The following is a 12,246-nucleotide window of genomic DNA, read 5'->3' on the forward strand; positions in this document are numbered from 1 at the left end:
GAACTAAGTGAACACCCGACCCCTATGGAGGGGCAAGAGGTGGAAGAACCCAATGAGTCTGGAGCCCTGATTGCCAGGATGCCCGAGAACAACTATGCCTCAATCATGATGGAGGAGGGGGGTCGGCTGAGTGATGGTGCCTCCTCTCCTGCTTCCTCTATGCGTACAGTTGAGTCAGATTTTGGGGGGTATGAGGCTTCGGAGGGGGAATCAGAGGTGTAAGACGTTTTCTTGTACATTCCCATGGCTGAGTTGTCCGGTCTGTCCTTGAACGTGAGAAGTGTGAGCGCCAGAGTAAGAAGGGTTGCCCTATTTAATTACTTGTCGGTTTTTGCTGCTTCCGTCCTTTTCCTGCAGGAATGTGGCATCCCGCACAGATTAAATTATAAAGAATATGAAGATGATTGGGTGCACGGTCCATCAGTCTGGTCTGGATCAAATGAGTCCAGATCAGCAGGGGTCGCCATACTTTTTAAAGGGAACGTTTTAATTGAGAGTTTTAACGAAATTTTACCAGGCAGAATTTTATTGGTCAGCGCTTTTATTAATGGTATTAAATGGCAGTTTTTAAATTTTTATGGTTCTCCTGATAAGAATGAAAGAATAAAAATGTTGGAGATTTTACCCCTTTTTATTAACAATTCTAGTCCTCTTGTTTTATCAGGTGATTTTAATTGTATTTTAAGGGGAGAACGCCGTTTTTCGAACGCAGTGAGTAGGAACTATGATAAGACGTCTTTTATGTTAAAAAACTTGATTTTAGATTTTAATCTCACTGATGTTTTTAAAAAATTTAATTTTAACGTACCAGAGGAAGACGGTGTTACCTGGAGCAATGCAAGCTGTAGCTCCAGGATAGATTTTATTTTTTGTTCTTATCAAGTACTGCCTTTTAACTGTGATCTTTTTACCAATGTTTTTTCTGACCATAAATTATTGTATTTTAAAGTTAAAAGTGATTTTAAAAGGAGAACTGGTAGGAATGCCTGGAAGTTAAACGTGTCCCTTTTAGAAGATCCGCAGGTTTTATCAGATTTTATCACCTTTTACAAGGAATGCAGACGAGTAAAAGACCCCAACACTCCCACCAGTATCTGGTGGGAAAAAATGAAACTAAAAATAAAAGAATTTTTTATCCGTGTTGGGGTTAGGAAAGCTAAAGAAAAACGTGAATTTTATAATATCCTAAATACTCGTCTGCAAACCCTGTACAAATTCAGAGCACATGGGATGGAGGTGGAGAAGGAGGTACATGATCTTAAAAAAGAAATAACTAAGTGCCTGGAGCAGAAAGGAAAAGAAATTATCTTTAGGTCTCGAATACAGCATCTTGAGGAAAACGAGACCTGCTCCAGGTATTTTTTTAAGAAAATACATGAAAATAGAAGGTTAATAGAAAACATTGAAGGAGTGAATGATGTACAGGGTATTTTAAAAAAGGTGCAAGAGTTTTATGCGGATCTTTTTAATGTAAAACACATTGATGAATGTTTTATGAATGACTCGTTAAAGGAGATCACCAATTTTTTAGATCCTGTCTCACAGTCTTTTTTATTGCAGAATATTTCAGAGCAGGAGATTTTAGAGACCGTCAAGAGTTTTAAAACAGGTAAAGTGCCTGGGCCGGATGGTATACCCATTGAATTTTATGTTACTTTTTATGGTATTTTAAAAGAAGATTTGTTCTCCCTTTTTACGGAAGTCTTTAAGTCTAAAATCCTCCCAGGCTCATGGAAGAAGGGTGATGTCTCCCTGCTATTCAAAAAGGGAGACCGGTCGGAACTCAAAAACTGGAGACCAATCACCCTTCTGAACTGCGACTATAAAATAATGGCGAAACTGTGTGCTAACCGCTTAAAGAACGTAATCCATAAAATAATTCATACAAACCAAGTCTGTGGGGTGACTGGGAGGAGTTTATGGGAGAACCTAAACCTTTTAAAGGATGTAATTAGCGACACCAAATTAAGAAAAGGAAAGCTGGCGGTTTTATCCATAGATTTTGAAAAAGCTTTCGACAGGGTGTCACATTTTTATCTTTTTAAGGTTTTAGAGAAAATGGGTATACCTGATGGCTTTTTATTGTCTCTTAGAGCTTTTTATGATAACTGTACTAGTAAAATTTTAGTAAATGGTTTTAAGACACAGGGCGTGATTTTAAATTCCGGAGTGAAGCAGGGGTGTCCCTTGTCCCCACTACTCTTCATTTGCGCAATAGAGCCTCTTTTATGTACAATACGAAAGGATAAGCAGATCCATGGAGTCCCCCTGCCAGGAGGAGGGGGACTAGAGGCGAAGGTAGTGGGGTACATGGACGATGTTGCGGTGTTTTGCAGGGACACCCCATCGCTTCAGAAGACGCTAAAACAGATTCAATATTTTAATTGTGCCTCCGGTTTTAAAGTCAATTTTAACAAAAGTAACATTTTAAACATAGGCGGAATGCCTTTGTATGATGTGCCCGTCCCTGTGTCTGAGTCGGTGCAGATTTTAGGTGTCTCCTTTGACGAGTCTAATAATGGTTTTAATAGCTGGGACTTGGTGGCTCAAAAAATAAATAAGAAAATATGTATGTGGAACATGCGAGAACTTACAATGGAAGGGAAGGTTTTAGTTACAAAAATGGTGCTTTTACCTATTTTATTGTATTTAAGTCTGGTTTTCCCACCCCCCGAAATGGTTCTAAAGAAAATAACAAAAGCTTGTTTTACTTTCTTTTGGAGTTCTAAGAGCGAAAAATTAAAGAGACAAATTGTGATAAAACCGAACTCCAGGGGCGGTAAGGATTTTCCAGATTTTAAAGCTTTCCTTTTAATAAAGTTTTTTAGCATGTGTTTTACTACTGTTTTTAAAGATAGCTACTGGTCTTATTTTGTTCGTTTTAATACTGGTTATTTTATGCGGAGGAACGGCTGGTTTTCTACAGTTTTAAGTTGCCCTTATTCTTTGAATTTACCCCCTCAATACATGATTTTAGGAAAAATTTTAAACTTATATAATTTTAAAGGTAAAAGTGTTCAGGATCTGTGCAATAGCAAAAAACTACTAAAGGAAATAAAAGAAACCAGTACCGTGACTCCCATCAAAAATTTTAACGAACAGAAGTGTATACAGATTTGGAAGATGTTGAGTATTAATTATCTTTTTAATTCACAGAAGGACCTGGCCTGGAGCTGCGCACACGAGTGTCTTCCATGCCGGGCATTCCAGCACCGAAGAGGATTATCCAACTCTGCAACCTGCCCGAGGGAGGGATGCCGACAAGAGGAGACCGTGCACCATCTAATATGGACTTGTTTTTACTCGCAGAAAATATGGACAAAGATACTCCCTCTGGCAAAAAGGATAACTGGACTAAAAGACTTAAATATTGCAGTGGTTTTTTATGGTTGCCTGGAATGCCCAACACGGACTAAAGAGACTATTGCATGGAAGATCATAAACTGTGTGAAGGCAGCTCTGTGGAAGGCCAGGAATATTTTATTGTTCAAGCATGAGGTTTTATCTGTGAAGGACATTTTATCTATCTGTTTTTATGAAATGTACCAGTACTATCTTTTAGACAAGAAGAGATTTCCACTTTTATCTAGAAAATGGTTTTTAAAAGAATGGAATTCTATCTTGTAAAGCCACCAAGTGCCCATTTTATGTTTTAATATGTTGTAAATATGTTATTTATATGTAACTGTATTTATTGGCATATTTGCACAACTTTGTTAACATTATTTAATTTTTAATAAAGTTGGCCCCGTAAGGGTAGTCAAGTTAAAAAAAAATCTGTTCTTATCAGTTTAATATCTGATACGTCCCCTATCTGGGGACCATATATTAAATGGATTTTTGAGAACGGGGGCCGATTTCGAAGCTTGCTTCCGTCGCCCTATGCATTGACCCGATATGGCAGTATCTTCGGGTACAGTGCACCACCCCCTTACAGGGTTAAAAAGAAAGATTCCTACTTTCATTGCTACCTGCTTGCTGGCTAGCCAGCTAGCCAGCCCTGTGGGCCTTGCTGCTGCTGCTGCTGCTGCAGCCAAAAAACAAAAGGTGGTGCTGCTGCTGCTTCTGCTGCTTCTGCTTGTGTCTGGCCGCTGTTGGAGCGTCCAGGCACAGGACTTCTGCTGCTGCTGACTAAATGGCCTCCTTAATTGGATCATTTGAGTAGCCAGCACACCTGTGCAGGTAGGGCATGACATGATAGGCAGCTGCCTTGATAGCGGGTGGGTGCTGAATGTTCCTAATTGACAAAATAAGATTAATGCTTATGAAGAAATATAAAATCTCATCCCTTCCCCAATATCGCGCCACACCCCTACCCCTTAATTCCCTGGTTGAACTTGATGGACATATGTCTTTTTTCGACCGTACTAACTATGTAACTATGTAACATAACATGGGGGGGTCTCCTGGCTGTTCACACAGGTGTGTCATTGCTGTACATTGACCATGCATTGCTTCTGTGGTATTGCAAAGGCAAAGACAAATGCTTCCAGCCATCCATTGCACTAATGGATTGGTCATCAGCTGGCTGTCTATGTCCCGCATCAATATAGACCAAAGTACAGAGGGTTAGGCTATGCTATAGTGCACCTACCTGATGCATCAGAAGGTGCGAGGCCCTTGCTAAATTCTGTGCACAGACTTTGAGATCTATGCTTTAGACTGTATCTAAACCTGCTCCAACATGGACTGACATTCTGGCCTACTTTCAGCCGATGCGACTTGTCTGTCGCTGAACAGTCGCTTTTTATGTATTCAGCACCTATGTATAATGTTGTAAAAATGCTCTAGAAGCTAAAGTCGCAGAAATGTCACACATATTTGGCCTGCAACTTTCTGTGCGACAAATTCAGACAGGAAAAATCAGTATAAATCCTTAGAAAATTATCCCCCAGTGTCTCCATCTGCTGGCGGTATTGAATAAGCATTGCTGCACTGATGGGGTATGCATTAGACGAAAAAAAAGAAGAAAAAGAAGAATAATACGCCCAGAAAAGAGGCGAAAAGGAGAAAAACGTAAAAAAACGTGAAAAAAAAGTAAGAGGAAGAGAAGGGAAAAAAAGGTGGAAATGGGTTTAAAAGTGATTTCGGCGGAGAATATATATATATATATATATATATATATATATATATATATATATATATACGCGCACACACACACATATATATAAACGTATTCTCCGTTGAGATATTGCAGCCGCTGCTGTGTCCAGGCCCAGGAGCCTTAGCACTGTGCTGTGATGTCACTCAATACCACTGACATCACTAGGTGTAAACAACATCTCTCCTTTGCTGTGTATGTGACTATGGAGCTGTTTGGTGATGTCGTCTATTATGGCCTTCATAGAAGCAACAGGAGATTGTTGCATCCATCTAGAACCCTCAGAACTACAGTGCTATGATGTCACTCACTTCCACAGGCCTTGCAGAGTGTAAACAACAACAACCCAGCTTTGTCGTGTATGTAACCATAGGGATTGTGATGTCACCTAGAACCTTCACAGCAGCGACAGCTTTATGAGGAGCATCAGCACTGCTCTGCCTGAGCAGAACCATCACCGCCATAGGTTGTCAAATAACCCGGATTTAACCCACACAGGTAAGTCCAATGGGGTGCAGGCATGTCCTCTATGCTTACAGCTTCCCGTGGGTGTTGGTTTGATACCGTTTGGGGACAGCCAAGGAGGCATCTGCAGGCAACAAAGGTAGGTGTGTGCTTGTGTGTGTGTTTCCTATGCAGATCCTAAGCCCAGTGTCACATGCAAGTAGGAGGAGTAAGAAGGGTTCCTGGCAAATCCGGGTTATGGATTGCATTTAAAAAGGCCCCGTGGGAGTGCAATGGGCCCCTGTCTTGCTGCTTAGCAATAATGGTATGGGTTTAGGTTCTGCTGTGTGTACTGGTGGTTGACTGCCCCCCAGCCCAGAGTGTGCATGGAAAATTGTCTGGCAGCCTCCCTGACAGCAAGCAGTGATAGTGCCCATGAAGGGGACCTTGTTGGGCCCGCCCCTTTCACGGTTATCGCTTCTCGGCCTTTTGGCTAAGATCAAGTGTAGTATCTGTTCTTATCAGTTTAATATCTGATACGTCCCCTATCTGGGGACCATATATTAAATGGATTTTTGAGAACGGGGGCCGATTTCGAAGCTTGCTTCCGTCGCCCTATGCATTGACCCGATATGGCAGTATCTTCGGGTACAGTGCACCACCCCCTTACAGGGTTAAAAAGAAAGATTCCTACTTTCATTGCTACCTGCTTGCTGGCTAGCCAGCTAGCCAGCCCTGTGGGCCTTGCTGCTGCTGCTGCTGCTGCTGCAGCCAAAAAACAAAAGGTGGTGCTGCTGCTGCTTCTGCTGCTTCTGCTTGTGTCTGGCCGCTGTTGGAGCGTCCAGGCACAGGACTTCTGCTGCTGCTGACTAAATGGCCTCCTTAATTGGATCATTTGAGTAGCCAGCACACCTGTGCAGGTAGGGCATGACATGATAGGCAGCTGCCTTGATAGCGGGTGGGTGCTGAATGTTCCTAATTGACAAAATAAGATTAATGCTTATGAAGAAATATAAAATCTCATCCCTTCCCCAATATCGCGCCACACCCCTACCCCTTAATTCCCTGGTTGAACTTGATGGACATATGTCTTTTTTCGACCGTACTAACTATGTAACTATGTAACATAACATGGGGGGGTCTCCTGGCTGTTCACACAGGTGTGTCATTGCTGTACATTGACCATGCATTGCTTCTGTGGTATTGCAAAGGCAAAGACAAATGCTTCCAGCCATCCATTGCACTAATGGATTGGTCATCAGCTGGCTGTCTATGTCCCGCATCAATATAGACCAAAGTACAGAGGGTTAGGCTATGCTATAGTGCACCTACCTGATGCATCAGAAGGTGCGAGGCCCTTGCTAAATTCTGTGCACAGACTTTGAGATCTATGCTTTAGACTGTATCTAAACCTGCTCCAACATGGACTGACATTCTGGCCTACTTTCAGCCGATGCGACTTGTCTGTCGCTGAACAGTCGCTTTTTATGTATTCAGCACCTATGTATAATGTTGTAAAAATGCTCTAGAAGCTAAAGTCGCAGAAATGTCACACATATTTGGCCTGCAACTTTCTGTGCGACAAATTCAGACAGGAAAAATCAGTATAAATCCTTAGAAAATTATCCCCCAGTGTCTCCATCTGCTGGCGGTATTGAATAAGCATTGCTGCACTGATGGGGTATGCATTAGACGAAAAAAAAGAAGAAAAAGAAGAATAATACGCCCAGAAAAGAGGCGAAAAGGAGAAAAACGTAAAAAAACGTGAAAAAAAAGTAAGAGGAAGAGAAGGGAAAAAAAGGTGGAAATGGGTTTAAAAGTGATTTCGGCGGAGAAATATATATATATATATATATATATATATATATATATATATATACGCGCACACACACACATATATATAAACGTATTCTCCGTTGAGATATTGCAGCCGCTGCTGTGTCCAGGCCCAGGAGCCTTAGCACTGTGCTGTGATGTCACTCAATACCACTGGCATCACTAGGTGTAAACAACATCTCTCCTTTGCTGTGTATGTGACTATGGAGCTGTTTGGTGATGTCGTCTATTATGGCCTTCATAGAAGCAACAGGAGATTGTTGCATCCATCTAGAACCCTCAGAACTACAGTGCTATGATGTCACTCACTTCCACAGGCCTTGCAGAGTGTAAACAACAACAACCCAGCTTTGTCGTGTATGTAACCATAGGGATTGTGATGTCACCTAGAACCTTCACAGCAGCGACAGCTTTATGAGGAGCATCAGCACTGCTCTGCCTGAGCAGAACCATCACCGCCATAGGTTGTCAAATAACCCGGATTTAACCCACACAGGTAAGTCCAATGGGGTGCAGGCATGTCCTCTATGCTTACAGCTTCCCGTGGGTGTTGGTTTGATACCGTTTGGGGACAGCCAAGGAGGCATCTGCAGGCAACAAAGGTAGGTGTGTGCTTGTGTGTGTGTTTCCTATGCAGATCCTAAGCCCAGTGTCACATGCAAGTAGGAGGAGTAAGAAGGGTTCCTGGCAAATCCGGGTTATGGATTGCATTTAAAAAGGCCCCGTGGGAGTGCAATGGGCCCCTGTCTTGCTGCTTAGCAATAATGGTATGGGTTTAGGTTCTGCTGTGTGTACTGGTGGTTGACTGCCCCCCAGCCCAGAGTGTGCATGGAAAATTGTCTGGCAGCCTCCCTGACAGCAAGCAGTGATAGTGCCCATGAAGGGGACCTTGTTGGGCCCGCCCCTTTCACGGTTATCGCTTCTCGGCCTTTTGGCTAAGATCAAGTGTAGTATCTGTTCTTATCAGTTTAATATCTGATACGTCCCCTATCTGGGGACCATATATTAAATGGATTTTTGAGAACGGGGGCCGATTTCGAAGCTTGCTTCCGTCGCCCTATGCATTGACCCGATATGGCAGTATCTTCGGGTACAGTGCACCACCCCCTTACAGGGTTAAAAAGAAAGATTCCTACTTTCATTGCTACCTGCTTGCTGGCTAGCCAGCTAGCCAGCCCTGTGGGCCTTGCTGCTGCTGCTGCTGCTGCTGCAGCCAAAAAACAAAAGGTGGTGCTGCTGCTGCTTCTGCTGCTTCTGCTTGTGTCTGGCCGCTGTTGGAGCGTCCAGGCACAGGACTTCTGCTGCTGCTGACTAAATGGCCTCCTTAATTGGATCATTTGAGTAGCCAGCACACCTGTGCAGGTAGGGCATGACATGATAGGCAGCTGCCTTGATAGCGGGTGGGTGCTGAATGTTCCTAATTGACAAAATAAGATTAATGCTTATGAAGAAATATAAAATCTCATCCCTTCCCCAATATCGCGCCACACCCCTACCCCTTAATTCCCTGGTTGAACTTGATGGACATATGTCTTTTTTCGACCGTACTAACTATGTAACTATGTAACATAACATGGGGGGGTCTCCTGGCTGTTCACACAGGTGTGTCATTGCTGTACATTGACCATGCATTGCTTCTGTGGTATTGCAAAGGCAAAGACAAATGCTTCCAGCCATCCATTGCACTAATGGATTGGTCATCAGCTGGCTGTCTATGTCCCGCATCAATATAGACCAAAGTACAGAGGGTTAGGCTATGCTATAGTGCACCTACCTGATGCATCAGAAGGTGCGAGGCCCTTGCTAAATTCTGTGCACAGACTTTGAGATCTATGCTTTAGACTGTATCTAAACCTGCTCCAACATGGACTGACATTCTGGCCTACTTTCAGCCGATGCGACTTGTCTGTCGCTGAACAGTCGCTTTTTATGTATTCAGCACCTATGTATAATGTTGTAAAAATGCTCTAGAAGCTAAAGTCGCAGAAATGTCACACATATTTGGCCTGCAACTTTCTGTGCGACAAATTCAGACAGGAAAAATCAGTATAAATCCTTAGAAAATTATCCCCCAGTGTCTCCATCTGCTGGCGGTATTGAATAAGCATTGCTGCACTGATGGGGTATGCATTAGACGAAAAAAAAGAAGAAAAAGAAGAATAATACGCCCAGAAAAGAGGCGAAAAGGAGAAAAACGTAAAAAAACGTGAAAAAAAAGTAAGAGGAAGAGAAGGGAAAAAAAGGTGGAAATGGGTTTAAAAGTGATTTCGGCGGAGAAATATATATATATATATATATATATATATATATATATATATATATACGCGCACACACACACATATATATAAACGTATTCTCCGTTGAGATATTGCAGCCGCTGCTGTGTCCAGGCCCAGGAGCCTTAGCACTGTGCTGTGATGTCACTCAATACCACTGACATCACTAGGTGTAAACAACATCTCTCCTTTGCTGTGTATGTGACTATGGAGCTGTTTGGTGATGTCGTCTATTATGGCCTTCATAGAAGCAACAGGAGATTGTTGCATCCATCTAGAACCCTCAGAACTACAGTGCTATGATGTCACTCACTTCCACAGGCCTTGCAGAGTGTAAACAACAACAACCCAGCTTTGTCGTGTATGTAACCATAGGGATTGTGATGTCACCTAGAACCTTCACAGCAGCGACAGCTTTATGAGGAGCATCAGCACTGCTCTGCCTGAGCAGAACCATCACCGCCATAGGTTGTCAAATAACCCGGATTTAACCCACACAGGTAAGTCCAATGGGGTGCAGGCATGTCCTCTATGCTTACAGCTTCCCGTGGGTGTTGGTTTGATACCGTTTGGGGACAGCCAAGGAGGCATCTGCAGGCAACAAAGGTAGGTGTGTGCTTGTGTGTGTGTTTCCTATGCAGATCCTAAGCCCAGTGTCACATGCAAGTAGGAGGAGTAAGAAGGGTTCCTGGCAAATCCGGGTTATGGATTGCATTTAAAAAGGCCCCGTGGGAGTGCAATGGGCCCCTGTCTTGCTGCTTAGCAATAATGGTATGGGTTTAGGTTCTGCTGTGTGTACTGGTGGTTGACTGCCCCCCAGCCCAGAGTGTGCATGGAAAATTGTCTGGCAGCCTCCCTGACAGCAAGCAGTGATAGTGCCCATGAAGGGGACCTTGTTGGGCCCGCCCCTTTCACGGTTATCGCTTCTCGGCCTTTTGGCTAAGATCAAGTGTAGTATCTGTTCTTATCAGTTTAATATCTGATACGTCCCCTATCTGGGGACCATATATTAAATGGATTTTTGAGAACGGGGGCCGATTTCGAAGCTTGCTTCCGTCGCCCTATGCATTGACCCGATATGGCAGTATCTTCGGGTACAGTGCACCACCCCCTTACAGGGTTAAAAAGAAAGATTCCTACTTTCATTGCTACCTGCTTGCTGGCTAGCCAGCTAGCCAGCCCTGTGGGCCTTGCTGCTGCTGCTGCTGCTGCTGCTGCAGCCAAAAAACAAAAGGTGGTGCTGCTGCTGCTTCTGCTGCTTCTGCTTGTGTCTGGCCGCTGTTGGAGCGTCCAGGCACAGGACTTCTGCTGCTGCTGACTAAATGGCCTCCTTAATTGGATCATTTGAGTAGCCAGCACACCTGTGCAGGTAGGGCATGACATGATAGGCAGCTGCCTTGATAGCGGGTGGGTGCTGAATGTTCCTAATTGACAAAATAAGATTAATGCTTATGAAGAAATATAAAATCTCATCCCTTCCCCAATATCGCGCCACACCCCTACCCCTTAATTCCCTGGTTGAACTTGATGGACATATGTCTTTTTTCGACCGTACTAACTATGTAACTATGTAACATAACATGGGGGGGTCTCCTGGCTGTTCACACAGGTGTGTCATTGCTGTACATTGACCATGCATTGCTTCTGTGGTATTGCAAAGGCAAAGACAAATGCTTCCAGCCATCCATTGCACTAATGGATTGGTCATCAGCTGGCTGTCTATGTCCCGCATCAATATAGACCAAAGTACAGAGGGTTAGGCTATGCTATAGTGCACCTACCTGATGCATCAGAAGGTGCGAGGCCCTTGCTAAATTCTGTGCACAGACTTTGAGATCTATGCTTTAGACTGTATCTAAACCTGCTCCAACATGGACTGACATTCTGGCCTACTTTCAGCCGATGCGACTTGTCTGTCGCTGAACAGTCGCTTTTTATGTATTCAGCACCTATGTATAATGTTGTAAAAATGCTCTAGAAGCTAAAGTCGCAGAAATGTCACACATATTTGGCCTGCAACTTTCTGTGCGACAAATTCAGACAGGAAAAATCAGTATAAATCCTTAGAAAATTATCCCCCAGTGTCTCCATCTGCTGGCGGTATTGAATAAGCATTGCTGCACTGATGGGGTATGCATTAGATGAAAAAAAAGAAGAAAAAGAAGAATAATACGCCCAGAAAAGAGGCGAAAAGGAGAAAAACGTAAAAAAACGTGAAAAAAAAGTAAGAGGAAGAGAAGGGAAAAAAAGGTGGAAATGGGTTTAAAAGTGATTTCGGCGGAGAAATATATATATATATATATATATATATATATATATATATATATATACGCGCACACACACACATATATATAAACGTATTCTCCGTTGAGATATTGCAGCCGCTGCTGTGTCCAGGCCCAGGAGCCTTAGCACTGTGCTGTGATGTCACTCAATACCACTGACATCACTAGGTGTAAACAACATCTCTCCTTTGCTGTGTATGTGACTATGGAGCTGTTTGGTGATGTCGTCTATTATGGCCTTCATAGAAGCAACAGGAGATTGTTGCATCCATCTAGAACCCTCAGAACTACAGTGCTATGATGT

At 43.2% G+C, this 12,246-nt stretch overlaps 4 non-coding genes across 4 annotated transcripts; all 4 read left to right on the forward strand.

The window, feature by feature from the left end:
* Positions 1–3,738: 3,738 nt before the first annotated feature.
* LOC130347738 (U2 spliceosomal RNA) lies at positions 3,739–3,929 on the forward strand. The gene has a single exon (XR_008885614.1). It is a non-coding gene; the product is annotated as a U2 spliceosomal RNA (small nuclear RNA).
* Positions 3,930–6,018: 2,089 nt separating this feature from the next.
* LOC130347781 (U2 spliceosomal RNA) lies at positions 6,019–6,209 on the forward strand. Its single transcript, XR_008885652.1, has one exon. It is a non-coding gene; the product is annotated as a U2 spliceosomal RNA (small nuclear RNA).
* A 2,087-nt stretch (positions 6,210–8,296) lies between these two features.
* Positions 8,297–8,487, forward strand: LOC130347782 (U2 spliceosomal RNA). Its single transcript, XR_008885653.1, has one exon. It is a non-coding gene; the product is annotated as a U2 spliceosomal RNA (small nuclear RNA).
* Positions 8,488–10,576: 2,089 nt separating this feature from the next.
* Positions 10,577–10,767, forward strand: LOC130347783 (U2 spliceosomal RNA). Its single transcript, XR_008885654.1, has one exon. It is a non-coding gene; the product is annotated as a U2 spliceosomal RNA (small nuclear RNA).
* The last annotated feature ends 1,479 nt before the right edge of the window (positions 10,768–12,246 follow it).

The sequence above is a fragment of the Hyla sarda genome, unplaced genomic scaffold (assembly GCF_029499605.1).
Source record: "Hyla sarda isolate aHylSar1 unplaced genomic scaffold, aHylSar1.hap1 scaffold_850, whole genome shotgun sequence".
Classification (NCBI taxonomy): domain Eukaryota; kingdom Metazoa; phylum Chordata; class Amphibia; order Anura; family Hylidae; genus Hyla; species Hyla sarda.